At 49.3% G+C, this 17072-nt stretch overlaps 1 long non-coding RNA gene across 1 annotated transcript; it reads right to left on the reverse strand.

Annotated features, from left to right (window-relative positions):
* Nucleotides 1–721: 721 nt before the first annotated feature.
* Nucleotides 722–15847, reverse strand: LOC142603382 (uncharacterized). The gene is made up of 6 exons (XR_012837300.1): nt 14960–15847; nt 13979–14121; nt 13784–13865; nt 11814–11956; nt 2056–2153; nt 722–1246 (listed from the first exon to the last, which is right to left on the reverse strand). It is a non-coding gene; the product is annotated as an uncharacterized LOC142603382 (long non-coding RNA).
* Nucleotides 15848–17072: the final 1225 nt, after the last annotated feature.

Consider the following 17072-nt stretch of genomic DNA (forward strand, 5'->3'; position numbering starts at 1 on the left):
CCTTGCTTCCCGGTTGCCAGCCTTGCCTCCCTTTTTAGCATCTCCCCAGCATCCTGTTCTCCAGCAGGGAGCTAGAATGGGTATCTGCCTGCTGAATGAGGACAGCAGAGATGGGAGGAATGGATGCAATAATTTAAATCAAAGAAGAACACCTAAAAGCTGTAAGACTGCATCAAGACAGATGAAAATCACCCCAACAAGTGGTCAAAAACAAGCATGAGGTATTGCTGACCACTGTGATTTCCCGGGAAAGAGAGTACTTCAGAAAAACATTATGAAAACATCTCCCAAAGCTTGGATTCCCTCCAGCTGAGTGCCTTCTATAACCTGCAATAAATTATCCCATTATGAAAAAAAACCAAACTCAAACCCAAAAAATCAGGCAACTGTCAGCTGGAAATGCCTGTCAATGCAGGGATTTGGCAGCGAGCTAGAGTGCTCGCTTGCCTCCCCTGCTCAAGGAGCTTCTCCAGATTTTGGGCTGGAAGTTAGGACTCCATGTGCTCCGGCTCTGCCCTCCTCCCTGGCCTGTCTTGTTAGTTGTTGCCACTGTGCCTTCACAGCGCACCCTGTGAGAGAGCTGGCCCGACGCTGTGGGCATGAGGGTAGCGGTGGGAAAGCACCTGTGGAGCTGTGGGCATCACTGTGCTCCTTCGGCAGTGGTGTGGACTGAGCATAGCAGCATGGATGAGCTGTGCTAACTCAAGTGTCAGCCTTGGTGCAGAGGGGACGGATGGCTTAAGTTGGAGGTATCTCTGCACCCTGCTGAAGGTATATGGCTGTGTAGATGGCCATTTAATTAGGAGCAATGCACAACTCAAAATTGCCATGAAGAATCGCCCTGAAACAAGCCACCACTCATTTCAGTGTCATGTAAAGGAGTTGAGTAGTTCCCATGGTTCATTCTTGCTTTGATCCTCAGAGGCAGAATTGAATCTTTAGTGAGGGTTGCTGTGTCTCCGAGTGCACATTGCAGTTGGTGAATAATAGACCATTCAGTGACGCATTCCACATTGATCCAAAGCCCAGCTTTCTCTGGGAGTGACCAGAATACAAGCAAAACCATCTTCAACTTCAGATCAATCCCCACAAGGGATCTGGCAGGGAAACAAATGCCAGTCTCTGCTCCAGGGGCCTGTCCTCCATCTCTGTGGCTCCTAGTTAGAGCTCCAGTGGCAGGAGAACAGATGCTCTAGGGCAGTGAGTCTAGTTTGAAGCCCAGACCTCATCGACAGCTGGACATACCCTGAGGGTGCAACAAACAAGCAAGAAAACAAGCCTGGGGTGACTCATTTTCTGAATGTCAGAGGAACATAGTTTGATGCCTACAGCATGCACTGGTCAAATCTGCATTATAGCCTGGCCTGGCTGAAGAGATGTTTGGTTTCTCAGTTAGTTTGCCTAAGAAAGGATGCTTGGACAGGCATTGTGATTCTCTCAGGTACCATCCAAACCTTGGTAAAGTGGCCCGGAATGTAGGAGCTTTTTGAACCCTTCCTAAACCAAGGGGCAGTCAGAGGCGGGTGTCCTCTGCTAGTGTCAGGGAAATCAATCTAGCCAGGCTAGTGCACTGTGAACACACAGCGCTTTGGTTCAATATGTTCATTAACCAAAACATGAGTGCAACGGTTAAACACACCTACAGTGGAGGCTTGTGCCAGCCTCATTGGTTCAGACCCGTTTGGCGACACCAGGATGAGTTAAGCCTGAAGTGGTTTCTCTCCAATGCCTTTTTCTACTTTGCCAATTCCTGTGTGACATATTGCATGTGAGTGAACACGACACAAGTGAGGTCCGAGGCTCTGTTTAGTGTTACCTTGCATTTGCTGTACACGCAGCAGGAGCTGCAAGAGGTGGTAGACAGGTGTCATTCCCGCCTTTATAATGAGATTTCCCTTATTCCAAGCATGGCAAAACTGATGCCCAAAAAGACTGTCCTGGCTAAATGGGCATTTCTTGTAGCTACTTACGTTGGCCAGCTTACTTGTAGCTAATGACACAGTGCAGTAATTCTAAGTGCAGCAAATGAGGAAGAGACAGATTTTCCCCTAGTACCTGCAAGTTAAAGGAGGGCTGGGATGAAATGGTGACTAAGCATAACACTACCTCTTCCAGGGTTTTTGTGACAGTTCTTTGCTGATGCTCAGGCAGTCCTGCAGAGAGAAACAAATTGCCTAACTAAAATACCAGGAGAAGAAGCTGTCGAGCAAAGGCCTTAAGGAGAGTTATGAGGGAGCAGGAACATGAGGGAGGACAGGAAAAGGCACGGTGAGGAGAGAGTGGGCAGAACCAAAAGATGCAGCTAGGATTAAAAGATGGGGCAGGAAAGGGAAGTAGGGTCAGAGGAAGGGATTAGGATGGAAATTTAGAGCTAGGGAGCTTTAAAAGAGCTGAGTAAATGAAGACAAGATGGGTGAAGCAGGAGTCTGGGAGCTCACAGGTATTGGGGTACTGTTGATGCTGAAGCCTTTGTTTAGCCTGATCCATGTCCCAGCTCCCCTGATCCTTCCAGCTGCCTCAGGAGCAGCAACTGGATCCTCCCCTGCCTGCCTCCTGGGGAGGGAAGGGGAAGCAGATGTGATTGTACATGCTCATGGCTCAGCCCTCAGAACTCAGCCTAAATGCTGCAGCACGGACCCCGCCCATGTGTCAGAGACACAGGATTGTCATAAAACGTAGGTCGGGGGTGAAAGTCCCTTTTGCAGGTTTAAAGGCCTCAGCCCTCCTGACATTCACTCTGAAGGATGATGCATTCCCACTTAAGGGATGTTGCTTCCTTTTCTTGACAGCTTCCTTTTCTAATGTTAATTGCTCAGTCATCGTTTTCCAGGAGCTGAGATGGAAGCCAAATCATCTGATCTACAGAGGCACCAAGAACTAAGCCGTAGCGATTGTATTCTAAACATGCACAGCACTAAGACCACCAAAAATGTGGCTGTCAGTGTCTGCCCTTGGGCTCCATGAGCCAGTATTTTGGCCTCTGGCCTTTACCACTAAAGGGCGAGAACAGTACCACCTGGAGTGGTGCATGATGAGAGGAGTCCCTCAGACTCAGAGACGAATGCACTAGAAAGCCCAGAAAGAATGACGCATGAGAAAAGTGTTTTGCAAAGATGAAGCCAAGGATGCAAATGTGAAGGAGTGAGTAGTGGCATGAGACAGCGAGCACCATCCTCTGCACCAGAAGGGTCTGGTGGCAAAGTAGCGCATGCTCATGTAATGATAATGTCAATCCAAGCATCTATCAGGCTGGTGGATGAAGGAAGAGGCTGGTGTTTCCCAACTTCTGAGCTGATTTTGCATCCTGGGTGGTTGCTGCCATTTGTTTTCTTCTTCTGTGATAATTGGACGTCGTTTCTCTGCACGGTTCGCTGCACAAATGATTTCATGTACCCGCCCGAACTGTGCTTTATTGTATTTTGTTTAAATATGCGAAATTGTATGCAACTCCATGTGACGTCTTATGCAAATTGCTTCTTGTGTTACTGTGCATATTTGAAATTAATTTGAGTACGATCACAACTCTGACTCTGAAGCCATTGTTTAGACTGAGCACTCACTCAACTCCCCTGATCCTTCCAGTTATCTCAGGAGCAGCAGCCTGAGCCTACCCCGCCTGCCTCAGTCTTGATCCAGAGGCAACGTGCGCTGGAGGTGACACGGCTTAGATGAAGGTCATGTTCCAGGCCTCTGCTGAGTTTGCCAGTTAGCACAGGCAGAGAGCGAGTATTTAACAGGGAAGCTGGAACACCAAACTCGTGTCCCAGAAGGGTCTGCAGACATGCACTCATGGGGAGTGATTTTTAATCCCTGCAGAGCCAGGCTAGACTCTGGACAGTGACATGCCGTTCAGCAGTTCAATAGCTCAATAAAATGTCCAAAGGCATCTAGGCTTAGAAAAAAACCACTGGTGTTACAATGTCAGGAATTAAAGTCGCTTTCTGGAGAAGCTTGTTTCTTAAAGATCTACCCTTTATGGCAGTGGATCTGCAGATATAGGGAAATGCTCTACATACAGGTGCCCCATGTTCTTAAAAAGATCAGATTCCATCAAAAACATCCACTAAACACACCAGCCATAACACAGGCAGCAATACAATGTCTACATTAATCTCTGAACACATACAAACCATTTCAGCAACATTCCTCATGCTAATTTTCCCTTTTTTCTTCTGCCTGGTTATGAGTCAGCAGCGAGGCTTGAAACCCCTAACCTCCATCATTGAGGAAGACGCAGACGTCACTCCAGCAATGACTTAATCTTCTATTAAAAAAAACCAGAAAAGACATAGTGAACCACCGAGTTTGCTGTAACTCCCATTTTATCCCTGGCTCATGTAATCCACTATGACCTGGCAGTGAAGTATTTCATGCAAGGATTTCTGCTTTGGGCAGTTGAGTGCAGATGGGTGCCTCAAGGCAGGGGTGGCTGGGAGCTGCGCACCATGTCCCAGGGCTGCTGGTGTCCAGGGCTGCTGGTGTCCAGGGCTGGCGGTGGGAGGCAAGAGGTGCTCCAAGGCGGATGCCGCTGGTTCAGTGTAGCACCCAGCCCGCGGCTGCCCTGGGAGAGCTGCTGTCATCTTTCCCCTTGACGGCTGCTCCTGGGGCATCCCCTTCTCTCATCCCCTTGTGCCATCCTATGCCTAGCTGGTCTCATCCAACTGACTGCCCTCTCTGGGAAAGAGGTGAACGACGGGCCCTGGCTGGGTACTAAGCCTCTGTTAATGAAGATGTGCAAAGACAGGGGAGGAGCTGGCCTCAAAGCTCCTAGTGCCCAGCTCACAAGGGCACACACTCCCCTGGGCTGCGGTGCGCAGGAGCCCTCTTTTGCTCATCAGAAATCCCCTCGGATTTGTAAGACACCCAGCCGTCCCCTGAGGCAATCGGTCCTGGGCCTGCCTGTCACATGCTGTCCCCTCCAATTTCTGTGCTAGCTCTCTACTTGCTGGAGGCAGCCGGGATGTGCATCCTGCGCTCCCTGGGTAATTACAGCCCTACAGCACTGTCCCCAGGACACCATCCCCACAGCTCCAAACAGTCAGCATCATTTCCAGGTGAGCCTCGGGCACCCGGCTTGGTTTGTGCTGCATTAAGAGCAAAGTCGTTATGAAAATGTCCTGCAATTGCGTAAGAGAGGACTGGCAGAGAGATCCTGGCCTGTGGCAGGCAGCCCCATTGCATACTCTTGCTCACAGAATTCCAGTCCCAAAACAAGTTCAGTTTCTGGCCTCACTGCTGCTGTTGAAAGGCTGTTCCAGATCCTTGCACTGGCAGGTAGGAAGCTCCTTCTAATTTCCAACCTCAGTGTACCCATGGCCCAGCCTGTGATAATTCATTCTTGTGTCAGCATTGTCCTCAGGCTTGAATTCAATGTCAAAACTCTTTGTTAACACAGAGTTAATGTTGCTTGGTGATAGCTCATTCCTTCCCAGAACATTACGTTCATCAAAACGCAAACTTGTGGAAAAACAGGACATTTAGAGTTAAAGTACATGCCCAGGCAACCTTACTTCTGCTCCTTCTGAGCTGGCAGCTGCCGGAGGGACTGCCAGCTCTCCGTCTGCGTTCACTGTGTCAAGTATAAAGCGTTCTGCGATGACCAGAGGGAGCATTACCTGGGACATGTTGCAGGACTGCGAGCACTGGAGGGGGTGAGCAAGGAGGGGAGAACCAGTCCTTTGGGGGCAGGCAGGGGGGCATGCCTGACTCCCATCTCCGTAATGAAAGGCAAAGTGTTTCTGTCCACGGGACACCCAGGCCCTTTCAGTGCAGCACTTTCAAGGACAGAAGGAGACAATATGTGATTAGGATGTCCTGGGGTAAAGATTTCACCAGGTTCTCTCCACTCTACAACAACAAAGGAAAAACTTTCTGGCAGGGGTAAGCTGATAAAAATGCAGCCATGTGGCATCAGTCCTCTGGGAAGAATACCACCAGTGTTCACTGAGAGCATGCCCCAACCCACTGCACTGCAAAGACATCGGGGTGGGGGAGAGCCATCTCCAGCAGTGAGTTTAGCTAGCCCAGCAGATTCAGCTCTACCACAGCTGGGGAGGACTCGCGCAATTCCTGGCAGCATCAAGCTGTTTGCCCTGTCATGCAGTTGCAGTTGTGCTGCTGTGTCTCAGGTGAAGGATGCTAGGAGGTTGCCATGAGCTTCAGCCCCATCCTGGGCTCTCCATATTAAGAGCAGGGGATTCAGGCCAGGATTGCCAGCAGGGCCACAGAGATGCACAGCACACAAAGGGCCAGGGACAAAAATTTTGGCAATTTTAATACGTGGTGATTGCAGATGCTTCAAGCACAGAAGCTAAGAATGGCCAGAGGGACTCCCTCTCTTCACCTCTCCCTGATTGTCCATGCTGCTGCCATTTCCAGCTCACCTTCCTCACTGCATTAAACCGTTAGTGCTTTAGAAACTCCTAATGTTTCAAAAAGTTTCTTACAGCCTTTGCTGCTGCGTACGTATTTCCTAAGCAGTGCCTTACAGGAAGTTCAGTATGGAGTGCAGCCACAAATCAGGTCCTGACCTAGACAGGCTGCTCAGCATCCTTCTGTCCAACTGCTGCACTCCAGCAGTTTTGGGGTGTCAAGCAGCATTTCTTAAATGCATCACCTAATTTCTATAGTTTTTTACATGTGGATTGTGCACAGGACCTGCCCTCTGCCTAAAATGGCCCCCTTGCTGACCCAGAAGGGCAGCTGGCCATGCCTGCCATAGCAAGCACATGCAGATGATGGCAGCTGAGCTGGGGGCAGCTGGTACTGTCAGCTGGCAGGCCTGAAGGGCTCCACTCCAGAAAAAGGAAAGAGGGAATGAGCACAGAACGATTTCTCAGGTGGCAGCTGCTCCTCAGACGGAACCAAAAGCTTCTGTGACAGATGCCTGCTCTGCCTGCGAGGCTGGAGGAAACAAAGCCCCAGGTGACTGCGGTGCTGAGGGAGTCCCTGGAAAACACAAGCATCCTTGCTAAAATGAGGCCTGGCAATTATGCAAAAGATTTTCTAGGAACTTTTGAGCATCTAGGTGAGACTGAGAAATGCCCTGAGGATGTGGAGATCATCACACCAGCCTGCCTGGGAGGAGGAGCTCAGCCAGCCGAGTGGGAAGGAGGCATCTGAACCTGCAGAGTCCTGCCTGCTGCAGCTCTGGACTCACCTGTCCTGACCAGGGACTCACTGCTTCCAATGAGGGATTGGGCAGGAAACATGTGCCCCAGGGTCCCATACCCCTCTGGGTGGAAAACCTGGCAACTTCTGGATTCCCTAAAGCCGTATTTAAAGTTAGAGGTGCTTCCACCTGGTGAAACAGTAAATAATCCAAGAGCTCAGCTTTTGGGTCTATGAAGAGGCCCCAGGAACAAGTTTGTTACAGCTTGGATAATGGAAAACTACTCAGAAACCAGACTGCACTGTGGAGTGCGAGGAGCATGAAGATGGAGTGTACAAAATGAGAAAAGGAGAGTGCTCTCTCAAATAGACGGAACACACTCCCAGATACAGGCAGCTGGATTTGCTTGCCTCCAAAAGAGAAGAACCACATCAAATTCTGATGGGATGCACCCACAAGTGCTGAGGGAGCTGGCAGATGTCATTGCAAGGCCACTCTTGATAATCTTTGATCAGAGTGACTGGGAGAAGTACCTGAAGAATAGGGGAAAGAAAACATCGCTCCTATCTTCAAGAAGGGCAAGAAGAAGGACACGGGGAGCTACAGGCCAGTGAACCTCACCTTGATCCCTGGGAAGGTGATGGAGCAGCTAATCCTGGAATCCATTTGCAGGCACGTGAATGACAAGAAATACCTCAGGAATAGTCAGCATGGATTCACCAAGAGGAAATCATGCTTGACCACTTGATAACCTTCTATGACTAAATGACTGGGAAGCAGCTTTGCAGAAAAGGACCTGGGGGTCCTGGTGAACAACAAGTTGAACAGGACCCAGCAACATGCTCTTGCCACAAAGAAGGCAAATGGTATCTTGAGATGAATTAGACAAAGTATTCCCAGCAGGTCAAGGGAGGTGATCCTTCCCCTCTGCTCAGCTCTGGTGAGGCCACACTGGAGTCCTGTGTCCAGTTCTGGGCTCCCCAGTACAAGAGAGACATCAGCATGCTGGAGAGAGTCCAGTGAAGAGCTGCTAAGATGGTTAAGGTACTGGAGCATATCTCCTATGAGCAAAGGCTGAGAGAGCTGGGACTGTTCAGTCCGGAGCAGAGAGGGCTCAGGGGATCTTATCAGTGTGTATAAAAAGCTGAAGGGAGGGTGCAGAGAGGATGGAGCCAGGCTCTTTTCAGTGGTGCCCAGTGACAGGGCAAGAGACGATGGGCACAAACTGAACCACAGGAGGTTCCTTCTGAACACCAGGACAGACTTTTTTACTGTGAGGGTGACCAAGCACTGGCACAGGTTGCCCAGAGAGGTTTTGCAGTCTCCCTCCTTGGAGATGCTCAAAAGCCACCTGGACATGGTACTGGGCAACTGGCTCTAGGTGGCTCTGCTAGAGCAGAGGGAGGTTGGACCACATGACTTCCACAGGTCCCTTCCAACCTCAACTGTTCTGTAGTTCTGTGAAACCACTTACTGGGAATGGTCCCTGAAGTGTGCCATCCCCCAGCCATGCCTGGGCTTTGTCTCAGGCGGTAGCAATAATAGCTCAATTGGGCCAAAACTGCAGCAGTGGTGTGACAACATGGGCGGTTGCAGGTCCCTGCTCAGCCCTGTGTCCTGGGGCTGGGTACTCTGTAGCTCAAATACAGTCTTGGCTTCTGGGAGACCACCTCAGGAGACGGCAGGCTGGGGCTGTGCGCAGTTGCGCCTTCTTGCAATAAGGGCAGGGTGACTCCCCATCCCAAATGGAGGTGGAATGAAGGAAGGATGGGGTTGGTATGGGGAAGAAGGACATGATGGCAGGAAAACTGTAACTTGCTCTGCTTCTCGTCAGGAACTGTCCCTTCCAGCCACATGGCTATATGCCTTGCCTGCTGGGGAAAAAGAAGTGTCAGGCATGTGATACAGGTTGAGAAACAGTGGAAAACTTGCAAGATGTGCTGTGACTAGGTAACACGACTGCTGCTGAGCTTAGCTCTTTGGGAACTACAGCATGAGGACGACGATGAAGTAATCCTGGGAGATAGGCTGTCTGCGGTACAGTGAGAGGAAGCAAGGCAGCTGGTGAGTTTTCCTCGATGATGTTGTAAACACATCCGAAAAATTACTTCCCTGAACATTATGTTTACCTGAAACATGGGAGCCCTGCCCAAAGGGATCTGCTCCGGACACTGGGAAAGCTCTGGGATACAATAAAGGGGCAAGAGCTGCTGAAAGCTGAAAAGCTGCCCAGAGTGACGCAGCCCAAGCCTGTTACTCTGAAAACCTCTCGGTGTGTCTGAGTCCATAATGAATTCCAGAGGGGTTCACGGTGCACAGGCTTGATGCATCCCTGATGTTACAGACTGTTAAAACACTTGTAGCAGACCGTCCTTCCAGGCTTTTGGCACGTACCCAAAGGGCTCCTGGCAGACCCTGTTATCCCCAGAAACCCAACAGCAGACTGCTTGTCCGGCACTGCATGTTATCCTGGATGGTTTTACCTCTTCAGCTTGCCACAGCCCCAAGCCCCTCTCCCCCAGCCCCTTTCTCATCCCTGTCAGGCAGCAGCTGCACAGATGAACTAACTTCCCCTCCAATGCGTGCTTCAAACCTGAAAAAAACCCTTCAGCGTCAATTCATCAGGAAGATCACGTCAAGCCCATCTAACCTCACTCTCTGACAGGGTAACTGGCCTAGTGGACTGGGGGGGGATGTAGTAGATGTGATATGTCTTGACTTCAGGGTTTTTGATACAGCGAAAGACATGAAGCTCTCATAAACAAACTATGAGAAAAAACCATACAGTTAGAATTGCCAAAAGGTGCACGCAGTTTCCAAAAAGTGAATGCAGCTGGTTTGGGGAGACTGTACTGTCAGAGCGGAAAGGTGCTTTCCAACGGGGCCACGGAAATCGGCAGATTCATTTTCATTAGTGAAAGCTTAAGCTGTGTGGTAGGAAAAGCTTTTTAAGTATCGAGCAATAAAATGCTGGACTAGATTGGCCAAGGGAGCCCTGTCACTACAGGCTGTTGAGAACAGGTTCAACAAATATCTGTCAGGGATGAGTTGTGCTTAATCTTGTCGCTGGGTCGGGAGGATGAATTAGATGATTGCCCGAGGTCTCGTCCCAATTTCATTTCCCCCAATTAAATTAAATAAACCTCAGAAATCATTGGTAGAAGCAAGCTGCAGCAAGCTGTACTCACTGCGTCCCCCCAAGTAAGGCGTTAGACCAGTGCTAACCACATCCAGTTCAGGACCTATCACTCATCCCCCTGATGCTGAAAACCAGGACGATGAAACCTTTTTGGCTCTGCTGTCTGCACAGGCGTGTGTAGCGCATTTTGTTCAGACAGACTTTTGAGTATTTCTCCAAAGAACTGAGCCTCTTCTGAGAGGCTGGGTTTTAAATTTCCTTCCTCAGAAGGCTTATGGGAGCAGGCGTTATGTGGGAGAAACTCCATGCAATCGCCTGCATAGAGAACACAAGGCTTTGGACTGATGTCTTACCCTTTAAGGAAAAACTCTTTGGGGGATGGAGCAGGAAAATGTGGGCTTTGCGGGCCTGTGTTCAGCACCTCTTTTCTTATAATGCTGTGCTTGTTGTGCTAACCTGCTCTGCCTGCCAAGGAAGCACAGCAAATTGCAGAGAGGTAAATCTGTGCAGCCTTAAAAAGAGCCAAACTCGGAAGAGAAAAGGACTGCTGGACTCAATCATGGCTGAGCTCCTTCCCTTCTATAATGGCTCATTTCACTGGGCACATCCCCATATAAAAAATGGATTTACAGAGAGAAGTTCACCCATCTCAGCCTTTCGCTGAGCTAAAGAAGCCAACCCCTCTCCACGTCCACTCACACAGAGAGTAGGGGGAGGCATGGAGACAGACTCTGTTATTCTGGCTCTCCCACACTGCTGCCAGCCCTGAGCCCACTTCCGAATATGGGTGACAAATTGTATATAGCATGCTAAATAAGATTAACGTAATGATCTCTTTAAGGCTGTTGTCTTTGTGATCACGTCACATCGGAGCTTTATAATCGTCTCGTGAATGATGAATGCACCCAGATCTGTCTTTTCTTCTGCCATTTCTAACCAGTGAATCTCTGTGTGTAAAAGACATTCCTGTTAGCAGGAGCAAAGAAGGGGACCTCACACTTCTCCGCTCCAGTCTGTGAGTAATTCTTCTAAATGCATTTAATCAGCAAACTTCCTTTTCCTGCTGCTTTTTTTGCTGAGCTAGAGCCATTACTGCAAGCAGAATTATTCCCAAGGCCAGTAACATTCCTCCATGGTGGCAGTTCCCTTTTGACTCCACACGTCATCTGCCTTTCCCCAGCATTTTACCCACCTAAAATTCTCCTACTAATTCCTTTCACTTCAGCTTATCTAACTGCCTTCCAGCTTTTACTGTATCAAATGCCCTACTGAAATCCAGCTAGATTAGATTTACCGATTTCTTTTTTTTCATCCAGGTAAGGGAAAGGAGGTAAAAGAAAAGGATCAAGTTAAGGGCACACAGCGCTTTTGTTGATAAACCCATTCTGTATTTGATTCCATTTTCCACTTACTGCTGTACCTTTAATTTTGTTTTCCTTCTGTAATTTGTCCTTAACCTTATGCTCTATTGAGACTAGACTAATGGGTTTGCAGCTGCCCAGAGTACTTTGTTTGCTCTCTTCCTGAAATATAGCTCCCTTTTTCCAGCCCTGGCATACTTACCCTGAATTTGATGGATATGCTGCAAATCTTTGCTCCCAAAACTGCAGTTTCCTCAGCCAGTTTTGAAAAAAACACAAATATGGAGGTGAGCTGGTGAGCTCCAGTCTTGCTGTGTGATAGACCTTCTTGAGTTTTGCTTCTGCCTAAATAGAATAATTTACTGTTGTCCACCCTTTCTTCTATCCTCTTCTCCCACCTCTTTCAGCATCATCCCTCTTATTGAGAAATGATATGAGGCAGCTGTAAAGACTCAGAGGTGCTTTAGCAGCACTGTGGTGAGCACTGAAGGTGGCGTGAGGAGTGCATCAGCCAAGCACCCACCACTCTGCTCCCCTGGTGGATTAAATGCTACAGGTTAGGCTAGCAGGCAGGTGCATTTCTCAAAAAGAGGGAACTTGCAAAGTGATTGTATAACTCTGGAATGAGAACTGAGATCACCGGAAACTCGTTACAGATTCCCTGACTGTACAGAAACACGCAGACACCTAAGCCAAGAATGTAAAGGAGTTATTAAAGTTTCTCTGCTTCTGAAAAGGTGAAGGTAGTGGGGGGGGGGGGGGGGGGGGGGGAACTCCTAGATCCTGCAGTACAGTTTTCAATGACATTTTGGTGACTGCTGCTATTCAGAAGAACATGGATGTCACAGCTTAGGGAGTCACACCCAAAACCAAACAGGTCCTGCTGTTAGGAGATTCACCTGTAGCTGGAACAGAAGTAAGATGGTCAAGTAGGGCTACAGAGGGTGGCAAGCCAGCTGGAGATGTTCATGCAGAAGGGCTTTACAGATGCTAATGCTGCTGTCAACATAGATGCATTTCCACAGGACCAAGCAAGCATACTACCCTTCTGGCTTCCAACATTATGGAGACGCTGAACATTGGCTCATGGCAGATCAGCAGCACAAAATCACTGATCCACAGGGCTCTAGTCCAATCCTCTGCTCGCAGCAGGGTAACTCCAAAGCTAAACCAGGTTTCTCAGGGCCTTTCTCACACAACTTCTGAATATCTCCAATGGTGGAGATTCCTCAGTCCTAGGCATCTGTTCCACTGCTGAACTGCTCTCAAGGGGAAGAAATTTTCCCTTATATATGTTCAGAACACCCACTGTTGCAATTTCTGTCCATTGTTTCCTGTCCTTTCACTGTACCCCCTTCTCAGAGTCTCCATCTTCATCTGCTATTTAGGTTGGAGCAGCTCCATATTCTCTACAACTCTCCTTTAGGTAGGAGCAGACAGTGATTAGATGCTCCGTTGACATTCTCTCTTGAGCACACCCAGCTTGCCCAGCCTTCTCCTTGCACATTGTGTGCTCCAGCTCTCCACTGTGGGGCCCTTTTGCTGGCCATGCTGCCATGTCAACACCTATCTTGTACTGAGGAGCCAGCCTGGGACATAATCTTCCAGGTGGGGCCTCACAACTCTCAAGTGGATGGGAATAATAATTTCTCTTGATCTGCTAGCTACACTTTTGCTAACGCAGCCTAAGCTGCAGGGATCCTTCATTGCTTGAAGGGCTCACTGCTAAATCATGTTTAAAATGCTTCTTGAGACTTTTTTTTTTTTTTTTTGGTGATATGATAAAATCCATTTTGGTTTAAGCCTGTTGAGGTTATCACCACAGAGAAGCCATCACTCCACTGGAACAGGTTTTGCCTGTGCATGTGTGGTGTGCTTTGGCTGTGACCATGCAAGAGAGATCCCCTTCAGACACTTCCGATGTGACTGTTTTTTGCCCTGTGCTGAAGGTCCTCAGGCACAGCCCCTCTGGCTGTCTTGACACATCCAGTGATCCTTTTTCCTCCTTCCAAATTATGGTATTTGTATTCATGGCACATTGGCCAGAAGGTTCAGTAACTAATTGCCCTTACTACAGTGGCCAAATGAACTCAGTCTGTAGCTAAGGTTGATCAATCCTGGGTTACCCTACCCAACAGGGACCTCCACGCCCCTAGTTCCAGAGTAACCTACTTCTTTCAGTGAAAAAGCAGTGGATCATTGTTGGATATGCTTCTAATTCCCAAGTCTATCCAAGGTATGTTATGCTCCTTGCCTGCAAGAGAGTAGATGCCACTAAAATGGAATGATTCAGGCAAGCAAGCATGTGCAGGGTAACACACACTATAACTCTCCGTTACCATGTATTTCTCAAACCTTAAACAACACTAACCAGAGAAGTTACCAAGCAGGGGAAGATGCAATTTATTTCCGTGCAGCGGAAAAAAAGCCAGGAATGACGTGCTGAAATGCTCTCTGCTGTGTGCTGCCAGGGGATTTAATCAGCCGATTGCCAAAGAGATGTCAGTTCCCTGAAAGAGTGAGGACAACACGCCTTGCTGAGAAATGTACTCACAAGATTAAAATACCAGCTTCAGGATAAACCTAATATTGTCCCACAAGCAGATAAAAAATTAGGCAAGAATGAACAGCCTCCATCCTTAAAATGTGTGTCACTACATCATCACACCTTCCAAGCCCATCTGTCCATCTCTGCCTACTGCTCAGGTACCCCCAACTAATTCAGGTACCACTGGAGGCAACTGACTGAACACATCAGGCCAGGTCTACCAGCCCTAGAAGCCAGCCAAGCAGGATCCCAGGACACAAAGTACCACCTATATTAATGGGACGGCCACAGTGACCAGCGCAGTTCACACACAGACAGCAGACAAAAGCTGTTCAAGCACAGACCATACACTGGCAACATGAGCAGATGGTTTGTAGTCATTACTGAAGGTCCAGGGGTGGGTTCCTTGCATTAGGGTGGTGAGGAAGGAGAGACATAAAGAAACCAGGCGAGCTGAAAAAGAAGGGAAGAGCTGAGGTGGGAACGTGACAGTCAGATGTGACTGTGGAGGAGGTAACAAGGATGGGAGATGGAGCAGGCAGCCAGCGTGGAGGTGTGTGTTTGCCACCCTCCTAGGTCAAAGCTGTGTAGAAGAGCTTGTTACAAAGGTTGTGAGAGAGCAACTGCCATGGTAACTTTGGGCTCAGCTGGCTTTCTCCACACATTTTCTTTTCTGAGCTTGTCGGGAGTTGGTGCCCTCAGCGGGAGGTGGGCACCCGGCTGTGCTACTTGCATGCTTCTGCTCCCAGGAGGGAGGCCCCACTAACCTCCACCTACCACCCCTTCCAGGGCTCACTTACCTCCTGCAGTCACTTTTACGTTGCTGCTGGCTTATTTTCTTGCCGCACAATCATAAACCTCTCTGTCACCTCCTTTCCAGCCACCAGCCTGGGCGGGCAGTGCCGCTGTGCAAACCCCATGGTTGGTGCAGCGTGGCCGCTCCTCCTCGCACAGCTCTGAGCCCTGAGATGGCACCGTCTGAACAACAAGAAGTTGTATAGATAGAAACTGTACCGAAGCTGAGTTTTCTAAAGAAATGAGCTGGTCTGGAAGCAGCCACTGGTCCTGGGGGTCTCTGCTACATGCATCGTGCTACTTGCCCGGGGCCGGCTCTGGCCAAGCTCACCCTTGTACCACCCCCAGCATCAGCAATTATACATGGGCTTTTAACTGTCGCAGTCCTCGTCCGAGCCCAGCTGGCAGATGTTATGAAATGCCAGAACCCCTAAGCACATACATGTGGGATACGGGCACACCTCACTGGGAAGAAACCTGCGGTGGGAGCCAGGATGCTCCTCCTTGGTGCAGAGAAGAAGCAAGGGCAGGCAGGATAAAGTAAGGGGGGGGGGGGGGGGGGCAGGCAACAGAGAGCTGGGAAAGAGGGTGAAGAGATCAGCTGTACTCTCCAGAGATGCACACCCGTATTTCTCTGATTTTGCCTCCTCCTAAGGAAAGGAGATAAGAGAAATCAAGTGTCTGTGACAGATGTTAGTCACGCTGCCTCACGTGCTACTGAAGGGTGCTCGGCAGTGCAGGGTGGGAGGGGGAACAGAAAACTCTAGGCACGGTAAGAAAAAATTAACCACTTTGTCCCATTCCTCATCTGGCAATTATGACTTTTCCTTGTCCTGTACAGGGCATTTTGACAAGGTCTCCCAGTCACCAAGCCTAGGCGAGCCCTTGTCTTGGAGGAGACTCTTTGGTCTTATTTCTTTCTAGGCAGCATGCAGAGAGGAAGAAGGAGAGCTGAGAGCCTCCAGGGGACTCTGGGGCAAAAAAGAGACGTGAGTGCCAGGCCAGAGTTCCTCTTCCAAGGCATAAGATTGAATACATTTGCTGCGTTGCAGAATGAAGAGAGAAATGTCACCTTCAAAGGTGATCTGACAATCACAAAAATAAATTACATAGAGGAGGGAAAAAAAAGATGAGCATTTGTGAATATTCATGAGCAAGTCAAAACCCCCAAATTAACAAGGAAATTAATTTCCAAACTGATTAGGCTGCCAACTCCTTTTATTTAAATAAATCAACAATTGCCTTCATGTGACTCCTGCTGAAGAACGCAGAGCTAATCCTGGCTCCTCCCAGGAGGAAGTTTTGTGCTGCCTGGTATGACCAATACCCCAGCACCTTCTGGGGACAGGCAGGCGCTGCAGCTCCAGCCGCCTGCTTCTCAGCCGCCAGGAGATTTCCCTTTGCCCACTGCTCCGGATGTTGTGGTTTCGTGATCGCCCAAGCCAATCTAACCGCTGGCTGCTATAGTCGTGCTCTCCCTGGTCCCACCCTCTTACTCATGCTGGCTCTGAAAAAGCTGTTCCAGCATGCCAAGCTGGCAGAAAACTCATGCAAAAATTAAAAAAAAAAAAAAATTCTTCCAAGTCAGAGCATTGAAACGGCTCAGCCAAATGCCCAGCGAGCAACATGACAGGTGAGGAAGGTAACCTAACCTGACTTGGGAGGTGGGTCCACTGCCAAAGTGAGCCCTGCTACGAGTAGTGGAATGAAGTAGGTGATATCTAAAGGTCTCTCTCCACCGAAATTGTAAGAGCGTAAGGCAGGGCAGAGGTGCAACAGCCAGCTTGGCTTGGCAATCTTGTGGGGTGTCCCCACTTTGGTGTAGGGGTGATCACCCAGCCTGGCCTAGCAATCTTGTGGAGTGCCTCCGTGCCGTCTTCTCCAGGAACAGCCCCATGCCTTCCTTCCCCTGCACCATCACCAAGGCTCAAGGGACTGAATGCTGCTTCGAGCGCCGTCGCTCATGCTGTGCAGCCACACGCCTGGTAGCGCCAGCACACGGGAGACAGCGGGAAACTGCCAGCCAAAACTGAGGTGGGTTGAATCTGTGAAATGAAATTCTCAATGAGTGAGAATGAGGGTGAGTTGCAGCCCCCTCTGGGGTCAAGTTGTGAATGG

The sequence above is a fragment of the Balearica regulorum genome, chromosome 1, assembly GCF_011004875.1.
Source record: "Balearica regulorum gibbericeps isolate bBalReg1 chromosome 1, bBalReg1.pri, whole genome shotgun sequence".
Taxonomy (NCBI): Eukaryota; Metazoa; Chordata; class Aves; order Gruiformes; family Gruidae; genus Balearica; species Balearica regulorum.